Consider the following 19,901-nt stretch of genomic DNA (forward strand, 5'->3'; position numbering starts at 1 on the left):
TACACTAAAAATGGCATCTTCTTAAGCAATCCGCTCGCTGTGAGGATTCGGAGTCCAATGTGTTATTTTACTGAAAAGTTAAAACTAATTTTTACTCTTGTTGATGATGATATTGGCTCTGCAGTTTTACATTCCAACTGGAACATCTGTATGGTTACATGAATCAGAAAAACTACAACTTCACTTTCAGGTTGAGTTTGCAAGGTTATCAATTTGAGGGAAAAATCACACCATCTTTTTATTTGTGACCATCTGATCCAGAAGTCACAAACAATAAACATGAAACCCCATGGTGCCATATTTCAGAGTCTCAGAGCACAAAAACATTGCAAGCAGATATCGACATTACTTTGCCATACACATTTCTGGCTTCAGAAACAGTCAACCTGTCATCACCTCTTTTTTTGTATTATGATGGCAGGATGAAGGACTTCCACTGTCCCCACTGTTATTCCAAAAAGGTCTTTACAAAGGCACTGATCCATGGCAGGATTGGTGCCTAAAGCACTGCTCCTGCTCCCATTAAAGTCAACTACAGAACTCCCATTCATTTCAATGAGATAAAAGATTTTGCAAAGCATATTTTCCAGTAAGTCTTTTGCTTGCACTGCACAGCTACCCAACTGTTTCACCTGAAATTCATTAATCCTAGCTGTTGACAGCAAGACTCTCAAAAGCATTAGTAATAATATGCTGTGAAGTATCTTTTGGTTCAATCTCACCGAGTTTCATTTTAATATTGGAAAGAAAGGGTTCTTATATTCAAATGCTGCTCTTATTTTTTTCCCTAATCAAAAATTTTGTCTGAAAAGGTCTATTGTGAGTAGGCAGCTCCTCCATTATTTACTGACTGGACCCTTTTATGCTGCACCCCACATATTTACACCATTATTTCCAGTGGGTGAAACTTTTTTTTTTTAAACCATTTGATTCAGAGAGACTATTTCAAGTGTGCTGAAGAAACCTGCTTGGGCCTCAGTCAAAGAGGACAGAGTGAGGCCATAATAGGAAGTCATGCGGTTCTTTGTAGTTTATCCCTTTAAAATAATTGGAGACAACTTTTTTACTGGGATTTAAAAACAAAAGATCCTCTCTGCCATCTATGGGCAGGAAGGCCATCCTATTTCTTCTGTCTCTTGCCAAGAAATTCAATAGGAATCTCACTGGTCAAGATAGCAATGATTTGGCTGCCTCTCAAAAGAGGTTATGCATTAGCTGAGATTGTGATGAACGATTCAGAGCTGGATTTATATTTAAAAGGATTTTGCTTAACTGAGGCAATGATGCAATTCCAAAGTAAGCCACTAAAGGGTATTTGATTTAAAACACAGGGTTCAAAACTGTGCTATTTCCCCCAGGGTAAAATAAATAAAATCAATCATCCCAATTCAATACATCATCTATAGTTGTTATCAGTGGTGAGCTGGAGCTGGTTCGCACCGATTCACTAGAACCAGTTGTTAAATTTAGAAGCCCTTTTAGAACCGGTTGTTCCGCGAGGGACAACCGGTTCTAAAAGGGCTTCTAAATTTAACCGGGCAAAAGTGGCGCCTTAGGTGCTGACTACATGGGTGCTCCAGCCCTGGAGCACCCAAAGGGAAAATTTGGTGGGTGCAGAGCACCCACCGGCAGCTCCCCGGCCCCAGCTCTGCTCCGCCTCCTCCCCTGAACGTGCCGCCCCACTCTGCTTCTCCGCCCCCCCACCGCTTCCCGCGAATCAGCTGTTCATGCAGGAAGCTGGGGCAGGCTGAGAAGCAGGCTGCGGCTTCCCGCTCAGGCCCAGCAAGGCGGAGGTGAACTGGGGCAGGGGGGCGCGAGGAGGGCCGCCCGTGCCACAGCAGGTAACCCGGCGGGGGGGCGTGCGGGGAACCGCTCCCTGCCCCAGCTCACCTCCGCCACCCTCGGCCTGAGCGGGAAGCTGCCGCCTACTTCTCAGCCCTCCCAGGCTTCCTGCTGAACAGCTGATTCGCGGGAAGCTGGGGGGGTGTAGAGAAGCAGAGCGGGACGGTGCGTTCAGGGGCGGAGGCGGAGGGGAGGTGAGGTGAGCTGGGGCTGGGCGCAGGGCGGGGAGCTGCCAATGGGTGCTCTGCCCCCACCAAATTTTCCCCGTGGGTGCTCCAGCCCCGGAGCACCCAGGGAGTCAGTGCCTAAGGCACCAATTTTGATGTGATCAGTGGGGGAGCGGCCGCTCCCCCCCCCCAGCTATGCTCCCCCACCTCTAGGAGCCAGAGGGACCTGCCGGACACTTCTTGGGAGCTGCCCCACGTAAGCACCTCCGGGACTCCCCACCTCGCACCCCAGCAGGTGCCTCTGGCTCTTAGGGGTGGGGTGGGCACCCACTACGGTGGCCCATGAGACCCTCCTGCCCGGTTCTGGGGGCAGTCAGGGGACAGGGGTGAATTGGGCAGGGGTCCGGGGGAGTGTCAAGGAACATAGGGGGGATGGATGGGGCAGGAGTCCCAGAGAGCAGGGGTGGGCAACGACCCCCTTGTGGGGTGAGGAGGGAACCTGTTGTTAAGATTTTGGCAGCTCATCACTGGTTGTTATATTAGCAAAATAACTCTTCCATGAAAGATACATTTGACAATAGATGCTCCAATACCACAGTACATATTTGCGAACTTCAAGAGGGGACTCCACAAAACAGCAGCAGCACTGGTGCAAACCCCAAATGTAATCAATGAAGACAGTCATATGCATCAGTGAAGGTTATTCCAGATTCAAAGATAAGTAAGCTCCACCAGCGCAGAATGCGGCTTTCTTGTCTAACTTTAAGATGTGCACTGATGCAGCTATATCAGTGGCTGGAAATGAGAAAAAATTCCAGTTCTAAGGCACACGAGGCCTTAACTGAAAACGAGGTCACAAAGATGTTGGCCGTAAGTAAAATGCCTAACAGATTGGCTAATTATTATGATAATACAACTCACCTACTATAAAGCTCTAAACCAACTAGCCTTACCTAAGATGTAGTGCTGACCTACTGTCCTCAGTCTGAGAGCTTTCATATCCACCCTCAAAAGATGGAAGGAAGAGAAAGAAGTATGATGGGGGAAAAAGGGGAGACTAGAACAAGCCACCACTTTACAAGAGAAATAATTTCCCATGTTTGCATTCTGCTATTGTTGGCAAGCAGGCAACACAGATTCAGGAAAAAAATCAAAGTGTCTTTAATACAAGTGCAGATTGTCAGGTGTAGGAGAGGGGGAAAATCCGCACATCGTCAGTTGAGAAAGACAGGAAGAGAATTGGTTTTCTGGGCAGCAGAAAGGTCAGGACAGATAGAAAATGAGGTAGAGTGATTAGTAATTCACTTTTCTTCAGAAGTCACAAAAACATCTTACATTAAACAAATACCCCCAGGAGAGGAAAAGAAGCCTCCCAATTCCCAGTCTTCTGGGAGCTCTGCTCTTATGGCTCCACCAGGATTCTTACAACAATGAAGACTAGAAAAGTCTCTCCTTCCCCTAGATTTACTGCGCAAAAATAAAAATGCCAGAGTTCCTCTCCCCGCAAATCCATACCCTTGCCTCCTAATTTCCTGCTTATATTATCCCAGGACCAGGATGTGTTCTAACTCTCTCACAATGACAATTATCTAATATAGTGAGTGGTTCAATGTTTTTATTCTGCAGGTTACTTGGCAAGATTAATAACTTCTCATAGATCAATCTCCCTATTCAGCAGCCCAATTCTCCTACTGCTTGGCTCTGAAAACATGTAAAGATGAGCCCTCCAGAAAGAACTCCATGCACTGCTAGCGGTCCTGAGACCATAGTCTGAGAACCACAGATCTAATGTAAGCATATACACAAAGATCAATATTTTTTAAATCGTGTGCTTAAAGTTAGCTCAAACTATTTTTAGGTGTCTAGATGAATGTGTCATGATCTTTAAAAACAATGGAATTTGAGATTGCTCAGCATTTCTGAAAAATCAAGCCATTTATTTAGGTGTCTAAATGTGGATTTAAGAGCTTATATGTTATACACCCAAGTTTGAAAATTTTGTTCTGAAAAGCTGAGATTTTGGGTAGATGGGGATGGGGGAGAAATGAGTAGGGAGATTCTTGCTCTTCTTTATGAAGCAGACAACTAAAAAAACTGAACAACTTGTTATGAACAGATGGTTTGTTAACATATTCCCTGTGTTGCCCAAAAGATTGTCCTCTAAAAATAGAACCAAGGAGGATGGCAATAAAATACTAATCCTATCAGAATAAGGCAAGAAAAACAAAACTGCAGATTGGATGGCTTTATGTACAGTGAAAAATCTACCTTCTTTATTTTTCTCTTTAATGTGATGGGGCCTAGACATTTAAGAACAGCAGCTTAGGAGAAGAGCAATAAGACAATTAATAGCTCTATTTCTTTGTAATAGTTTAATTCTAGTGCAGGAGGCAAAATGTTCCCTATGTCTGATTTGTAAAAATTAGGGCTATCAAACAATTAAAAAAATTAATTGTGATTAATCGCACTGTTAAACAATAATAGAATACCATTTATTTAAATATTGTGGATGTTTCCTACATTTTCAAATATATTGATTTCAATTACAACACAGAATACAAAGTGTACAGTGCTCACTTTATATTTATTTTTGATTACAAGTATTTGCACTCTAAAAAAAACCAAAGAAATAGTATTTTTCAATTCACCCAATACGAGTACTGTAGTTCAATCTCTATCATGAAAGTTGAACTTACAAATATAGAATTATGTACAAAAATACTGTATTCAAATATAAAACCATGTAAAATTTTAGAGTCCGCAAGTCCACTCAGCCCTACTTCTTGTTCAGCCAATCGCTCAGACAAACAAGTTTGTTTACATTTGCAGGAGATAATGCTGCCCACTTCTAGTTTACAATGTCACCTGAAAGTGAGAATAGGCATTCTCATGCCACTGTTGTAGCTGGCGTCACAAGGTATTTAGGTGCCAGATGCACTAAAGAGTCATATGTCCCTGCATGCTTCAACCACCATTCCAGGGGGCATGCGTCCATGCTGATGACGTGTTCTGCTTGATAACAATCCAAAGAAGTGCGGACCAATGCATGTTCATTTTCATTATCGGAATCAGATGCCACCAGTACAAGGTTGATTTTCTTTTTTGGTGGTTTGGGTTATGTGGTTTCCATATTGGAATGTTGCTCTTTTAAGACTTCTGAAAACATGCACCACACCTCGTCCCTCTTAGATTTTGGAAGATACTTCAGATTCTTAAACCTTGGGTCGAGTGCTGTAGCTATCTTTAGAAATCTCACATTGGTACCATCTTTGCATTTTGTGAAATCTGCAGTGAAAGTGTTCTTAAAATGAACAACATATGCTGGGTCATCATCCAAGACTGCTATTACATGAAATATATGGCAAAATGCGGATAAAATAGGGCAGGGGACATACAGTTCTCCCCCTAGGAGTTCAGTCACAAATTTAATTAACGCATTATTTTTTTAACGAGCATTATCAGCATGGAAGCATGTCCTCTGGAATGGTGGCCGAAGCATGAAGGGGCATATGAATGCTCAGCATATCTGGCATGTAAATACCTTGACGGCTACAAAAGAGCCATGCAAATGCCTGTTCTCACTTTCTGGTGACATTGTAAATAAGAGGGCAGTATTATCTCCTGTAAATATGAACAAACTTGTTTATTTTAGTGATTGGCTGAACAAGAAGTAGGACTGAGTGGATCTGTAAGCTCTCAGGTTTTACATTGCATTAAAAAATAAAACAGTTTTTTTGTGAGAACAGCAAGGCCAGTTTTCATGAATTTTGGCTTATCCATCCTGCAGCTCTTCATTGTCCTGAAAAATCAAAAAGAAGTTCTACAAAAAGTGGAAGCATGGATGCATTGCTAAGGAGGAGTATAAAAGAACAACATGAGAATATAGGAATAAAATCAGAACAGCTAAGGCACAAAATGAGTTACACCTAGCAAGGTACATAAAAGGCAATCAGAGGTTCTTTAAATACTTTAGGAGCAAGAGAAAGATGAAGGAAAGTGTAGGTCCTCCTCTACTTAGGGTGAAGTGAGCATTCCTGAGCAAAGTATTATATTTAGGAAGGAAAAATCAAATGCACAACTACCAAATGGGGAACAGCTGGATAGGTGGTAGTACTGCTGAAAAGGATTTGAGCGTTATAGCAGATCACAAATTGAATGAGTCAATGTAATGCAGCTGCAAAAACAGCTAATATTCTGGGAGGTATTAACAGGACTCTCATATGTAAGACACGGGAGGTAATTTTCACACTCTAGGCAGTACTTGTGAGGCCCTAGTTAGGAGTATTATGTCCAGTTCTGGGTGCCACATTTTGGGAAAGATGTGGACAAATTGGAGAGAGTCCAGCAGAGAGCAACCAAAATGATAAAGGGTTTAGAAAACCTGACCTACCAGGAAAGGTTTAAAAAAGGGCATGTTTAGTCTTGAGAAAAGACAACTGAGGGGGGACTTGAAAACAGTCTTCAAATATGTTAAGGGCTGTTATAAAGAGAACAGCGATCAATTATTCTCCACATCCATTGAAGGTCAGACAAGAAGTAATCAGCTTAATCTGCAGCATGGGAGGTTTTAGCTTAGATATTAGGAAAATCTTTCTAACCATTAGGATAGTTAAGCACTGGAATAGAATTCCAAAGGAGATTGTGGAATCCCTGTCACTGAAGGTTTTTAAGAAGTGGTGAGACAAACACCTGTCAGGGATGGTCAAAGTTTACTTGGTCTTGCCTCAGTACAGGGAGCTGGACTAGATGACCTCTCAAGATCCCTTCTAGCCCTACACCTCTGATTCTATGCCACATAGAATGGAATTTTCTCAGACCCCTCACCCTTTGGCTATTCCCCCCTACCTCAAATTTCCAGTAGAGCCCTAAAATGTGTGTTCATCTGCCGGGGCAAAGGGCACTGTGAAACTGACAGACTGGTCAACTTGTGTATGACCCATAACAACAAGAGGCACTGAAATGGTAAACAGGGCCATTCCTCATAGCTAGTCATCAACACCATGTTAAGTAGACTCAAATCTTTAACATGTTTGCCTGTATGGTTAGAGAATCATGAGTAGATGCTAGGTGTTGTCTGTGTTTACCTATATCTTGTTAGAAGTTTAACAATATGATCTAATTAGTTCATGGATGAAAAAAATCCAGTTCCTGTTTTTTGATGATACATTACTGTATTCTACTGATTCAAAAGATGTAAGATATTGTAGGAACTAATATTATTATTTACATTGACTTCAGCTTAATTATCTGATATAATGAACTGTCTTAGTAATTTGAATGGCTATTGCTTAAAGTATTGTCTAAGAAAGGACTCTCTGAATAAAGTTGGCTCGCTTTCATCAAAGCTTCATGGTGAGATTACCTGTCAGTACCCTGCTTGCTTCAACTATAAAGGAAGCTTTAGGCCTGATCCTTTTTATCTCAAGCCTGCTTCAACTTTGAAGGGAAGGTCTAAGTCACAAGACTGAGATCTCCACATTTACTCTGGATTTACCCTGGAATTTTCATGGAAGAATTTGAACAAACTCTACATCTGAACAGCCTATTGGACTATAACCTTCACAATTGATTCAGCAGCCTCACCATCTCTGCTATGAAACTGACCTAAGGGCTTTACACACATTTGTATATATATTCATCTCTTACCATATATAACTTTTTTCTTTTTTTAATAAATCTTAGATTTAGTTAATAAGGATTGGCTGTAAGTGTGTACTTGGGGTGAGATCTGAAATATTAATTGACTTGGTGGGCAGCGTGCCTGATCTTTTGGGATTGGTAGAACTTTAAATATAGTGAATAAGGTTTTCAATAATCCCTCAGTATATTAGACTTGGCTGTCTGGATGGGAGCCAAAGGCTGAATTGCTTAAAGGAGACTGTGTCTGGCTTCTTGTTAAACCAGTGTTGTACTGCAGAAGCTCTTTTATTATTGGCTCAGTGAATCTAATTATAGACTAAACCACCAGTCTGGGGGATTGTCGGTCCTATTTCTTACAGTCTGCCATGAGTGTGGCATTCTCAGTGTGGCCCCTTCAGGCACCACGGTCAGAGGGACCCTAGCTAATTCTCTCTCCATCATAGCACTCTGTTAAATATCTGATTTCATGAGCTCCCTTCTATCCCAGACAATAGTGAATAGCACATGGACCTTAATACTCACTATTTGCTGCCTTAGGATGGCATTGCATTAGAGAGCTAACATGCAGATCTCCTAGAGGGTGGAAAGCAGCACATGGTTCAGATACAGACATCCCACAGAGATGAATTTATTAAAGGGAGAACACTCTATCCTAATAAAGAAGACAGGAAAGAAGCTGGTAAAATACAAGTAGGAGCTAGTGAAATTAAAGGATTCCCATTTAAACATAACACAGAAGGCAAACAACTCAGATTCATAGTTTCTAAGGCCAGAAGGGACAGGTATGATCATTTAGTTTGACCTCTGGTTTGGCACATGTCACACAACTTCCTCAAAATAATTCCTAGAGTACATCTTTTAGAAAGAAATCCAATTTTGACTTAAAAATTCTCATTGATGGAGAATCTACCATGCCCCTTGGTAAGTGGTTCCAAATGGTTAATTACTCTCACTATTAACAATTTACGCCTTATTTCTAGTCTGAATATTGATAAACTGAATATTGTCAAAATATGCAATTGTGTACATACATGTGCTAGAAGAAGTCTAAATACTAAGATGGGCTAACTAGAGTGCCTAGCATTAAATGAGATTTTGATATAATAGGCATCATGGAAACTTGGTGGAATGATGATAGTCAACGGCACACAGTAATACCAAAAAAAGAAAAGGAGTACTTGCGGCACCTTAGCGACTAACAAATTTATTTGACCATAAGCTTTCGTGAGCTACATGAAGTGAGCTGTAGCTCACAAAAGCTTATGCTCAAATAAATTTGTTAGTCTTAAAGGTGCCACAAGAACTCCTTTTCTTTTTGCAGATACAGACTAACACAGCTGCTCTAAAACCAGTAATACCAAAGTACAAAGTATATAGGAATGACAGAGTTGGTTGTGTTGTGGAGGAATGGCTCTATATAGAAAGAAAGAAAGCACAGAGTTAAATGAAGTAAAAATCTGAAATGAATCAAGCTGTACCAATCACTATAGAAATTCCATGCTTGAACAATTGCAATGGAACAGACTATCAACCACCTGACCCTGGCGACAATGCTTGGGGAAATTTGAGAGGCTACAAAGGTAGAACACATAGTAATTAATGGGGGATTTCAATTATCATACTGACTGGGTATATGTCCCTCAGGAAGGGATGCAGATAGAAAATTTCTAGACACCATAAATGACTGCTTTTTAGAACAGCTTTTCCTGGAACCCACAAGGGGAGAGACAATTTTTTGATTTTGTCCTAAGCAGAGCACAGGATCTGGTCAAGAGGTGAACACTCAGAAATTGCAATTATAACTTAATTAAATTTAACAAACTTGTGGGGGGGGGAAATGCCAAAGAAACCCACCAGAGTAGCATTTAACTTCAAAAAGGGGAACTACACAAAAATGAGGAAGCTAGTTAAACAAATTAAAAGGAACAGTCACAGGGGTGAAATGCTTGCAAACAGTACAGAGACTGTTTAAAAACACCATAATAGAGCCTCCAACTAAATATATACCGCAAATTAAAAAAAAAAGTAAAAAGAATAAAAAAATGCAACCATTGCTAAACAGAGTAAAAGAGGCAAAAGACATCCTTTAAAAATTGGAAGTCAGATCCTAGTAGGGAAAATAGAAAGGCGCATAAACCCTGGCAATTCAAGTATAATAAGGCAGGGCAAGAAAGAATTTGAAGAGCAATTAGCAAAAGACAGAAAAACTAACCACATGTTTTCTTAAATACACCAGAAGCAGGAAGCCTACCAAACAATCAGTAGGGTCACTGGACAATGGAGGTATTAAAAGAACACTCAAGGGAAAAAGGGCCATTGCAGAGAAGCTAAGTGAATTCTTTGCATTGGTCTTAGTTGTAGGGGACATGGGGGAAATCCCTGAACCCAAGCCATTCTTTTAAAGCAACGAATCTAAGGAACTGTCCCAGAGTGAGGTGTCAGAGGAGATGGGAACAAATTGTTTAATTTAACAGTAATAAGTCACCAGACCAGATAGTGTACTGCAAGAACTCAAATATGAAACTGCAGAACAACTAACTGTGGTATGTGACCTATTGCTTAAAACAAACTCTACCAGATGTCTGGAAGGTAGATAATGTAATGTCGATATTTTTAAAAAGACTCCTGGCAATTATAGGCTAGTAAGCCTAACTTCAGTACCAAGCAAATTGGTTGAAACTATAGCTAAGAACAAAATTATCAGACACACAGATAAACACGATATGTTGGGGAAAAGTCAATGTGGTTTTTATAATGGGAAATCATGCCTCACCAATCTATTAGAATGCTTTGAGGGTTTCAGCAAATATGTGGACAAGGGTGATCCAGTGGATATGGTGTTCTTGGACTTTCAGAAAGCCTTTAACAAGGTCCATCACCAAAGACTCTTAAACCAAGTAAGCAGTCCTGGGATAAGAGGGAAGGTCCCCTCATGTATCAGTAACCATTTAAAAAGATAGGAAACAAAGGGTAAGAATAAATAGTCAGTTTTCACAATGGAAAGAAATAAATAGCAAGGTCCCCCACGGATCAGTACAGGAACCTGAGCTATTCAATATATTCATAAGTAATCTGGAAAAGGGGTGAATGGTGAGATGGCAAAATTTGTAGACTATATTAAATTACTCAAATTAATTAAGTCCAAAGCTGACTGTGAAGAGTTATAAAGGGATCTCACTAAACTGGGTGACTGGGCAACAAAATGGCAGATTAAATTCAATGTTGATAAATGCAAAGTAATGTGCATTGGAAAAAATAATCCTAACTATACATACACAATGATGAGGTCTAAATTAGCTGTTACCATTCAAGAAAGAGATCTTGGAGTCATTGTGGATAGTTTTCTGAAAACACTGGTTAATGTGCAGCAGCAGTCAAAAAAGATAATAGAATATTAGCAACCATTAGGAAAGGGATAGATAATAAGACAGAAAATATAATAATGCCATTATTTAAATCCATGTTATACCCACCCTCTGAATAGTGCATGCGGCTCCAGTTGCCCCATCTTAAAAAAAAATATTAGAATTGGAAAAGGTACAGAGAAGGGCAACAAAATGATAAGAGGTATGGCACAGCTTCCATATGAGAAGAGATTAAAAAAGACTCTTACAAAAGAGGTGACTCAGTGAGAATATGGTAGAGGTCTATAAAATCACGAATGGAGAAAGTAAATGGGGAAGAGTTATTTACCCCTTCAATAACACAAGAACTAGGGGTCACTCAATTAAATTAAAAGACAGCAGGTTTAAAACAAAACAAAAGGAAGTACTTTTTCACATAATGCATAGTTAACCTTTGGAACTTGTTTCCAGAGGATGCTTTGAAGGCCAAAACTATAAAAGCACTCAACAAAGAATTAGATAAGTTCCTGGAGGATAGGTCCATCAATGCTATTAGCCAAGATGGTCAGGGATGCAATCCAATACTCGAGGTGTCCATAAACCTCTGACTGCCAATAGCTGGGACTGGATGACAAGGGATTTGAAACTGCCCTGTTCTGACTTCTGTTGGAAGACAGGATACTGGGCTAGATGGACCATTGATCTGACCTAGTGTGGCCACTCTACTATTCGAGACAGTAAAAAAATCCCAGGCTAGAGAATGCCTCGAATCTCTCTGCTCTGTCAGTTTGGATTTCTGAATGTGGTCAGCATTAAATATTTTTAGAAAGCACACAGATGCCAGGCTACCAGACATATTTCTGGTACTGCAAAAGGGTGTTCATCAATGCAGAGGTACTGGACATGCTAGGTAAGTGATACTGAACCAAAACTTTTTTGACCAAATTAAGAAAAAAAATCTCATTTGTCAACGACTTGAGTTCCAGGTTTCTTTTATTTTTCATCCCAGGGAAAAGACTTCTCTCCCCAAGTTTACAGCCTCCATAGTGAAAGTTCCATGTGATGATTTTACTCTGCAAAGAATGGCTGAATGGAGTCTCTTTTTGAGCCCCAGCATACTTTCTCCCATCTCAGCCAGGTGGGTCATTGCAAAGCAACATGATGTGCTCTATACTTGCTTGGAGAGCAGTGACTGAGCATGGGAATCAAATTATATTCTTGCCCTTTCAATTACCAGACTTAATTACTATCTACCTCACTCTATTCCCCTGGGTTTCTTTTTCCTTTCCTTTCTTTACTTATTCTGTCTACCCATCTCTCGAATCTCTGCTCCCTCACTTTATCACACACACTCAACTGCACAATCTTCCTTCCATCCCATCTTGCGTGTGTGCGCACACATGCATATGCACACACCCCCCCAATCTCACTTGGGGATGAGTCACTTAAGTCATTCACAATACTGGCCCCACTTCCTAAAATTAACAGTATAAACATATGTCAGTCAATTAGTGTCTCAAATATCATGCTATTTCCCATGAGCTTTGTTCCTCCAGGATCCATCATGTCAGTGCACCTGTGAAAGATCACCGTCCCTAAATTAGTTTGTAAAAAAGTTTCATTTCCTCACTTCACTGACATGTACCACTCATTAGTCCATCAGGCACAGATCTTCAATCACATCGGTAGAAGCTCAAACCAAGCAAAGCTATTGGTCTCAGACATGATAAATAATCTTGCTTCCTGAGGCTAATCAAGTTCTGAAAACAAAGATAATTTAGAAATTCATGTGGCTGATAGAATGTAATCACTATCTCCCCAAACAATATAATACTGTAAGCAAATTTTGCCTAGTGTATCTACTGAGCAAAATTTGGAAGAGAAGAGAAGTTACACCAGGCTGTAACAATGAGATTGCTTTATCTCATGAGAATGGAGATTATAATATGTCACCACAGTAATTCTGCTGCAATTGCTAGATCCAGTATGACAGGGTAGCTGAACAAGTAAACAATACACAACAACAAAACATATTTCCTGCAGAAAATCATACTATCCATGCTAAATGACAATCTGAGATTTTGAACCTCTGGGGTCCCCGGAATTCCTTTTCCCCTAAACAAACCATTAGAGGATTATAATCTGTTGTAGAAAAGTTTTGCATAGATGTACTGAACATTCTATAGCTCTCTGTGCCATAGTAATTTCTTAATCAGTTGAGTGGACAAAGGGCCATAGTAATCTCATGGTCATATTCTATTTTGCCACTGCAAAGACTGTTGGACAGGACAGAGGAAGTAAAGTCCACGGCTATCAAATCCTGTGAATACTAGGGATCTATTGAGAAAGGAAGTTCTGACCTTATGGAGGGTCTTCCTCTACTATTCAGGTATTTATATGGGCCCTGTTACTGTGGAATCAGAACAACTCCTTCATGAATCTCTCTTCAACAAAGACAGCCTGGAGCTGTGCTGACATTGTCCAGCTGCTCAGAAAGTGTTGTGCATTCAATTTCTGGAGAAAAAAAATCATACTCTTTTAAGGTGTCACAAGTGGGGCAACCAAAAACAGATACTCTAACTAGTTACTTTTGAAAATTTAGGCCAAAGTTCTCACTCATAGACGTCAATGGGAACTTTCCTTGAGTAAGGGCTTTGGCCCGTTGGTTTTAAAACTGAAAACAAGCCTAGGCTATTAGGCAGCAGTGATTTTATGATGCCAATTGTGGTACTACATTGGCAAACAGCTGGAATTTATTCTCCTTTTCTGCAAAACAATTTTAATGAAAAATGGTCAGATTTTCTGGAGATGCAAATTATTTTCCACACCTTTTCCAAGTACTCTTGTTTCCATATTAAAATAAATACTTTGCACTTCTAGAGAGTCTGTTCCCCCCCCCCCCCAAGGATCTCAAGCTACTTTTTCAGGGTACAGCCCAATATCTGTAACGAGGCACTGAAGCACAGAAAGGCAGAGGGAAAGAATCCTCAGTTCCTACGTGTGGTTCAGGACCTTTACCATGTGGAAAGTGGAGTAGTGGACACACAATGAGGAGTTAGTTTGGTAGGAAAATTTACTGTTCATACCCATGTCTGCCCCTGCTGTTGTGGTGCAGAGAGACACTCCATGGCATGCAGGATGCACAGAGCCCCAGGCATATGATGTCTACTGTCTGGCCTGCTAGCATAAGCAGATATAAATGTAGCATTTCTGATGTGATGTTAGGTGGGTGAACAAACAAGTATTTGCCCCAAGAACTTAATTTGTACATACATTCCTTTGAAAGGTTCCCAAATAAGAGTTGTGAGTGAATATCTGAAGGCAGAATTTGGCCCTATGTTAGCAATTGGTTTAATCAGAATTATTGGTTACATTGAACAATGCTCTAATGAAAGCTTTTTCCTTTTTTGGCTTTACTGTTAAACAGTTTTAGGAATAGTCCTGTGTAATAAAAATTTTGCTGGGAAATAGTTTCAACTTTTGACTTTACAAATCATAATTGTATTTACAGGTTCATCATAAATGACAACTAAAATAGGTTCACTCTACCTTTTATGATTATTCCCATGCTCTGTTTTATAGGCATGCCTTTTCTTATTTAAAAGATTTTCTTCTGATCCTTGTCTTTGATGGAAGAGTGTGTTACAAAATGTTTGCTGGCATCTTTCTTGAGTCCAAATACATTCTAAATTCAAAGCTTCTGTGATTCAAAACACAATATTTGATCATAAAAAGCTTTGGAATTAAGATTATTTCATGTCATTTTGTAAATGCTTTTTTAAAATCAAGATTAAAACCATAATGAAAAATATATCCACTACCATTTACTAAAGTAGAAACAAAATTCAATTTGAGTCCGTAACTTGAAGTTCCTGAAGTGAAGAACAGTGACTCTTTCAAGGTGATACATCAAAGGAACAACAATGTGTTTGTGCCCTTGTTTATTTTTTTATTTATTTTTATTTTATTTTGCTTCTTTATGATGTATAAAAAAGGCAGAAAAGGACTTGAAAAATATTAAGCTATTTATTATTTTTGTTGTCTTTAATTTCAGAAATTCAGTTCTTGTCAATCCCTTTCCCCACCCCTGGAAAACTCTAAATTTACCATACCATTCCTTTGTATTGGTATAACTGCTTCAATGCCATGGGGGATTGCACCAATTTAAATTATTTTCTCTACCAATTTAGTTAAATTGGTGCAAGCCCCATTATGGTCAACATAAGAAATAGTATTATGATGACACTAGAGATACCATCATGCCAGTGAAACCTGATAAACTGAGAAGGGAAATTATTTTGATTTAGAACTCCTTAAAACATTTGGGTTTTGTTTGGTTTTACCACCTATTTATCTCAAAACATCAGATTAAACAATTGGCAGAAAAGCTGTCTTTGTTAAAATGTTCAGCCCTCCTTAACCCATTCATTTATGGATCGGTAAAGCTCCTAATACTCATCTGAGACTTCTCACTAATGTCGCTAGCAAAACCAGGGAGCACCACAATTTACATTCCCAATATTTCCAAGGGAAAGGAGAAGCAGAAAAAAAGCCCTATTTTTTCTTGTTGTAAGTCATCTTAAAAAAAAAAAAAAGGTGTTTACTGTAAGCTATCATCATAAACTATATACCTATCAGCTATTAAGTAAATAACAGTTGGTAAAATCCTGAAAACCTTACTGAGTGAAAACTTTCTCTACGTGAGAGTTTGTTTGAACAAACTGAGTGGGGACATCTCCCAACACCAGTTTTAGTTTTATTGTTCCTTTCATTCAAAGTTCTCAAAGCACTCTGCAAATGTTAAACATTGAAACCACACATATTACTTATTATCGCTGTTTTTCAGATGCAAATTGAGGCACAAAGAAATAAAGGCCTACATTTTCAAAAGTGGTCTCTGATTTTGGAAATGTCAAACACCTAGCAACTGATTTTGAGAGATCGAGGCAACTACAACTCCAGAAAAAAAACTCTAGTCACTGTGAACTGTGAGTGCTCACTTAGAACCTTTGAAAGTCATGTCCTAGGTGAATTAAGTTGAGCAACCAAAAACTAACTTACCCCAAATCAGTAGAAACTTCAGGAAAAAAAATAGGCATAAATTGACTTGAGTTAGGTCACTGTTAATTAGTGCTGAGGGGACGATAAAAAACAGATCCCATTTTTCTCATCCCTTTGCTCCACCCATTAGACAACCTTCCTCCCAATCTTCTCTTTTCTTTTTGACTTTTTTCCCCCGAAGGATCAACTGGAATGAACTGGAATTTCAGCTAAACAATTACAGTCTAATAAAATTATAAGCAACTGAAAATTAGGTCTTATAAAGGGAAATGTAGGGCAACCTTAATAGGTGGTCCTACTAACCATACCTATAATATATAAAAACACCGCTTTTTAGCCCATCTGATTATAATTGCCACACATTACAGAGTAGCTGGATCTCCATGCATGAAGGACACTTACTAATTTTGTTGGGGAAAAAATCTCAAACACATTCAACACAATTTTTTTAAAAAAAGGTTTCCTAAATAGAACAATGTTTGTTTTAGTTGCCGTGGCATTTAATGGCAACATGCAAATTCATTTTAAAGAGTTTTTGGCTCTAGTGTTTTTTCTGTTTTTCTCTTAAACAGAAAAGCTTACTTTATAATATAAAAAGGATAAAGTAATTTAGTGAATATACTATTTTTTCTTTTTATTGCAGGAAATATTTTAATTTAAAAGCTAGCTCTGACTATAAAGTTTCCTCCAAATTCTTTATAGTCAATTAATTCAAAGAAAAATGACTTCAACCCTCAATTAGAGAAGCCAGAAACATATTGGGTTAATAAACAAAAGACTGGGACACTAAAATTCTTACCATATCAAGTCAGTTTTGCATTTGCTAAATCTGAGTAGCACTGCATTCTTCCATTGCCAGCACTGAGAACAAGAGTACTTTGTATTCTAGGTGTGCATGGCAACGCTTTTGTGTTGAGATGAGCCAAAAAAGAAGTAGCCATTAAAAAGCTCATTTTAAATTACAACTGACAACTTTAATGGAAAAGTGTGCTGTACGGTCTCATGAATATTCAAAGACAATACACACCTTTGCATAACGTAACTGGTTTAAGTATTAAGGATTACATTTTCGCCTTCATTTTTGCAACAGGGAGGCATCAAGAATTTGAGTGAAGGTATCCTAAACAATCTCATTGGGATGACTTTAGAGCAAGGGTGGGCAAATTAAGGCCTGTGGGCCACATCCAACCTGCCAGCCAATTCAACCCAACCCTCAAGCTCCCACTGGGGAGCGGAGTCTGGGGTCTCCCAGCCAACGGGAGCTGCAGGGGAGGCACCTGGGGACGGGCAATGTGCACAGCCCCCTGACTGCCCCTAAATGTAGGAGCCAGAGCAGGAACATGCCGCTGCTTCCTGGAGCTGCTTCAGTTAAGCGCCACCTGGAGCCTGCATCCCTGACTCCCTCCTGTGGCCAACCCCCTGCCCCAGCCCTGATTCCCCTCCCGCCCTCTGAACTCCTTGATCCCAGCCTGGAGCTCCCTCCTGAACTCCAAACCCTCATCCCCAGCCCTACCCCAGAGCCTGCACCCCCAGCCAGAACCCTCACCCCCCTGACCCGTGCCCATGCCCCTGCCCTTGCCCTGATCCGCCTCCCGCAAGTTTGCCCACCCCTCCTTTAGAGGGCCAAAGTCATCCCTCATTTATACTCACACAGTCTCACCAAACCAAATTCACCACAGGCATCAGCTGTTGCAGAACTATTTGTAGTCAATACAGTTGTGTACACTCACACCAGCAGCAACTTTGTCTCAGTTACTTTAGTGAGGCTACATGGATGTAACTGAGGGCAGAATTTGGTTCATAAGGTTTTAATATTTCTTAGGCAGCGAATGGAAGGTTTGTATTTTCAAAGTGGTAGTGAGGGTGTTATGCAAAGGTGTTGTCACAAATTGTTGAATTGTCTTTATAAATGTCTGTGCAATGCTTTTAAAATTCAGCCATTAACATTAATGTTTCAGAGCACAAATGCCACAGGAAACACTAGAATTGTGTGTTGCAGGGCCTGGGGAGAACAGTTCAGTGCTAATATGTTCAGAGTTTGGCTGTTTTCTCCACTGTGCTGCAATCTACAACTATTCTGGGAGAGTTTAAAATAGCTGACCCATTAAAGAATTTCAGAATATGCAAAAATATTAGTTACAACATATAATTTAAACTATTTAAAAAAAACCAAACCTTTTGCTACCATGGATTTAAGACTCTTGATAGGATACTTGTTTCAAGTAGAAATGGTCCTTGCAAGCACTTAGGGTTAAATTTATCATACTCACTCACTCTTTCAGGCAGAACATTTAGCAGCTATTTATTTAATGAGACAGGACAGATTGGTAATCATACAATGATTTTGTTCAGTTGCACTAGAAAAATGGCATCTGGTGCTTCCTGGCAAATTCTCAACACAAACCTGCATTCCTCATGTACCCCAATCTCAATAGGTATTTGACTGCAAATCAGCAGACATTTTCAAAGCAGAAGTTAATTAATTAATTAATTAATTAATATTAAGGGACAAATTAATAGGAGCTGTACTTGGACAACTAATGGCAGAATTTGGCTCTGGACCACTAGTTACTTGAGTCAAAGTCTTCCTCACCTGGCCCAATTAAATTAACTAGTTACTTACCACATCTAGCTCAGACTTCAAGGGCCAAATATAAGCCAGTCCCACTGGCTGCAACAGAAGCCATTCATGTGAGTGCATCTGAAAGCCGAAACTGTCTTCAAATAATTTTGTTTTACTAGTGCTCCATTATAATTTATCACAGTTGTAGTCTTAGCAATAGATTTGTCCATCCTATAATTAATTTACTTACAGTAAGTAAAAAAACCAGCAGCTCCTCTACCTTTTTATAAGAGAGAAGCTACTTTATAAGTGCTAACAAATAGCCTATATGCTTAAGAAAACAAAAAGATGTTAAAACTCCAGCTGAGTGTTGTGTGTACAATAATTTTAGGATCAGACCCCAAATGAAACATCGTCATAGCCCAGCCCAAGAAATGAGCAAAGGTAAGGTTGAAAAGCAATAAAAATATAAAGTAAACTGATATTTCCATTACCTAACAGTGGAGTCTGAAGTCTGGAACTGTCATGGTCAGGATAATGCCCAGTATTGTAGGTGAAGAAGGGATAATGAAATGGCAATGGGCTTTTGGATTGAACACAGTAAGCAGGACCCTCCTGTTATAAGAGAAAAAAAAATCTTAATAGTAAACTTGAAGGTTTTTCAAAAAGTAGGATGTTGCCTAGCTTTATTTGGAGGCTCTCAAAATGATCAAGTAACATCCATCACTCTCTCCAAAAGTAAGATAATAATATGTATTGTACTATTTAAAAACATACTGAAAAAGATCATGCTCTATGCAGTGTGGTTGTAGCCATAGCAGTCCCAGAATATTAGAAAGGCAAGGTGGGTGAGGTAATATCTTTTATTGGATCAACTTCTGTTGGTGAGAGAGAGAGAAGCTTTTGAGCCACCCAGAGCTCAAAAAGAAAAGGAGTACTTGTGGCACCTTAGAGACTAACACATTTATTTGAGCATAAGCTTTCGTGAGCTACAGCTCACTTCATCGGATGCATTCAGTGGAAAATACAGAGGGGAGATTTATATACATAGAGAACATGAAACAATGGGTGTTACCATACACACTGTAACCAGAATGATCACTTAAGGAGAGCTATTACCAGCAGGAGAGCGGGGGGGGGAAGAAACCTTTTGTAGTGATAATCAAAGTGGGCCATTTCCAGCAGTTGACAAGAACGTCTGAGGAACAGTGGGGGTGGGGGGGGGGGGAAATAAACAGGGAAATAGTTTTAGTTTGTGTAATGACCCATCCACTCCCAGTCTCT

At 39.7% G+C, this 19,901-nt stretch overlaps 1 protein-coding gene across 8 annotated transcripts in view; it reads right to left on the reverse strand.

The window, feature by feature from the left end:
* IRAG1 (inositol 1,4,5-triphosphate receptor associated 1) overlaps window positions 1-19,901 on the reverse strand; it is a 137,666-nt gene that overhangs the window by 95,220 nt on the left and 22,545 nt on the right. For all 8 annotated transcript variants that reach the window (XM_043517439.1, XM_043517436.1, XM_043517438.1 and 5 more), the window contains exons 2-4: window positions 19,112-19,232; window positions 14,543-14,693; window positions 13,354-13,507 (exon numbers count right to left, since the gene is read on the reverse strand). The gene's annotated coding sequence lies outside the window, so the exon portion shown is untranslated. The remainder of the gene's footprint in view (window positions 1-13,353; window positions 13,508-14,542; window positions 14,694-19,111; window positions 19,233-19,901) is intronic.

Source organism: Dermochelys coriacea, chromosome 6, assembly GCF_009764565.3.
Source record: "Dermochelys coriacea isolate rDerCor1 chromosome 6, rDerCor1.pri.v4, whole genome shotgun sequence".
In the NCBI taxonomy this organism is placed as follows: domain Eukaryota; kingdom Metazoa; phylum Chordata; order Testudines; family Dermochelyidae; genus Dermochelys; species Dermochelys coriacea.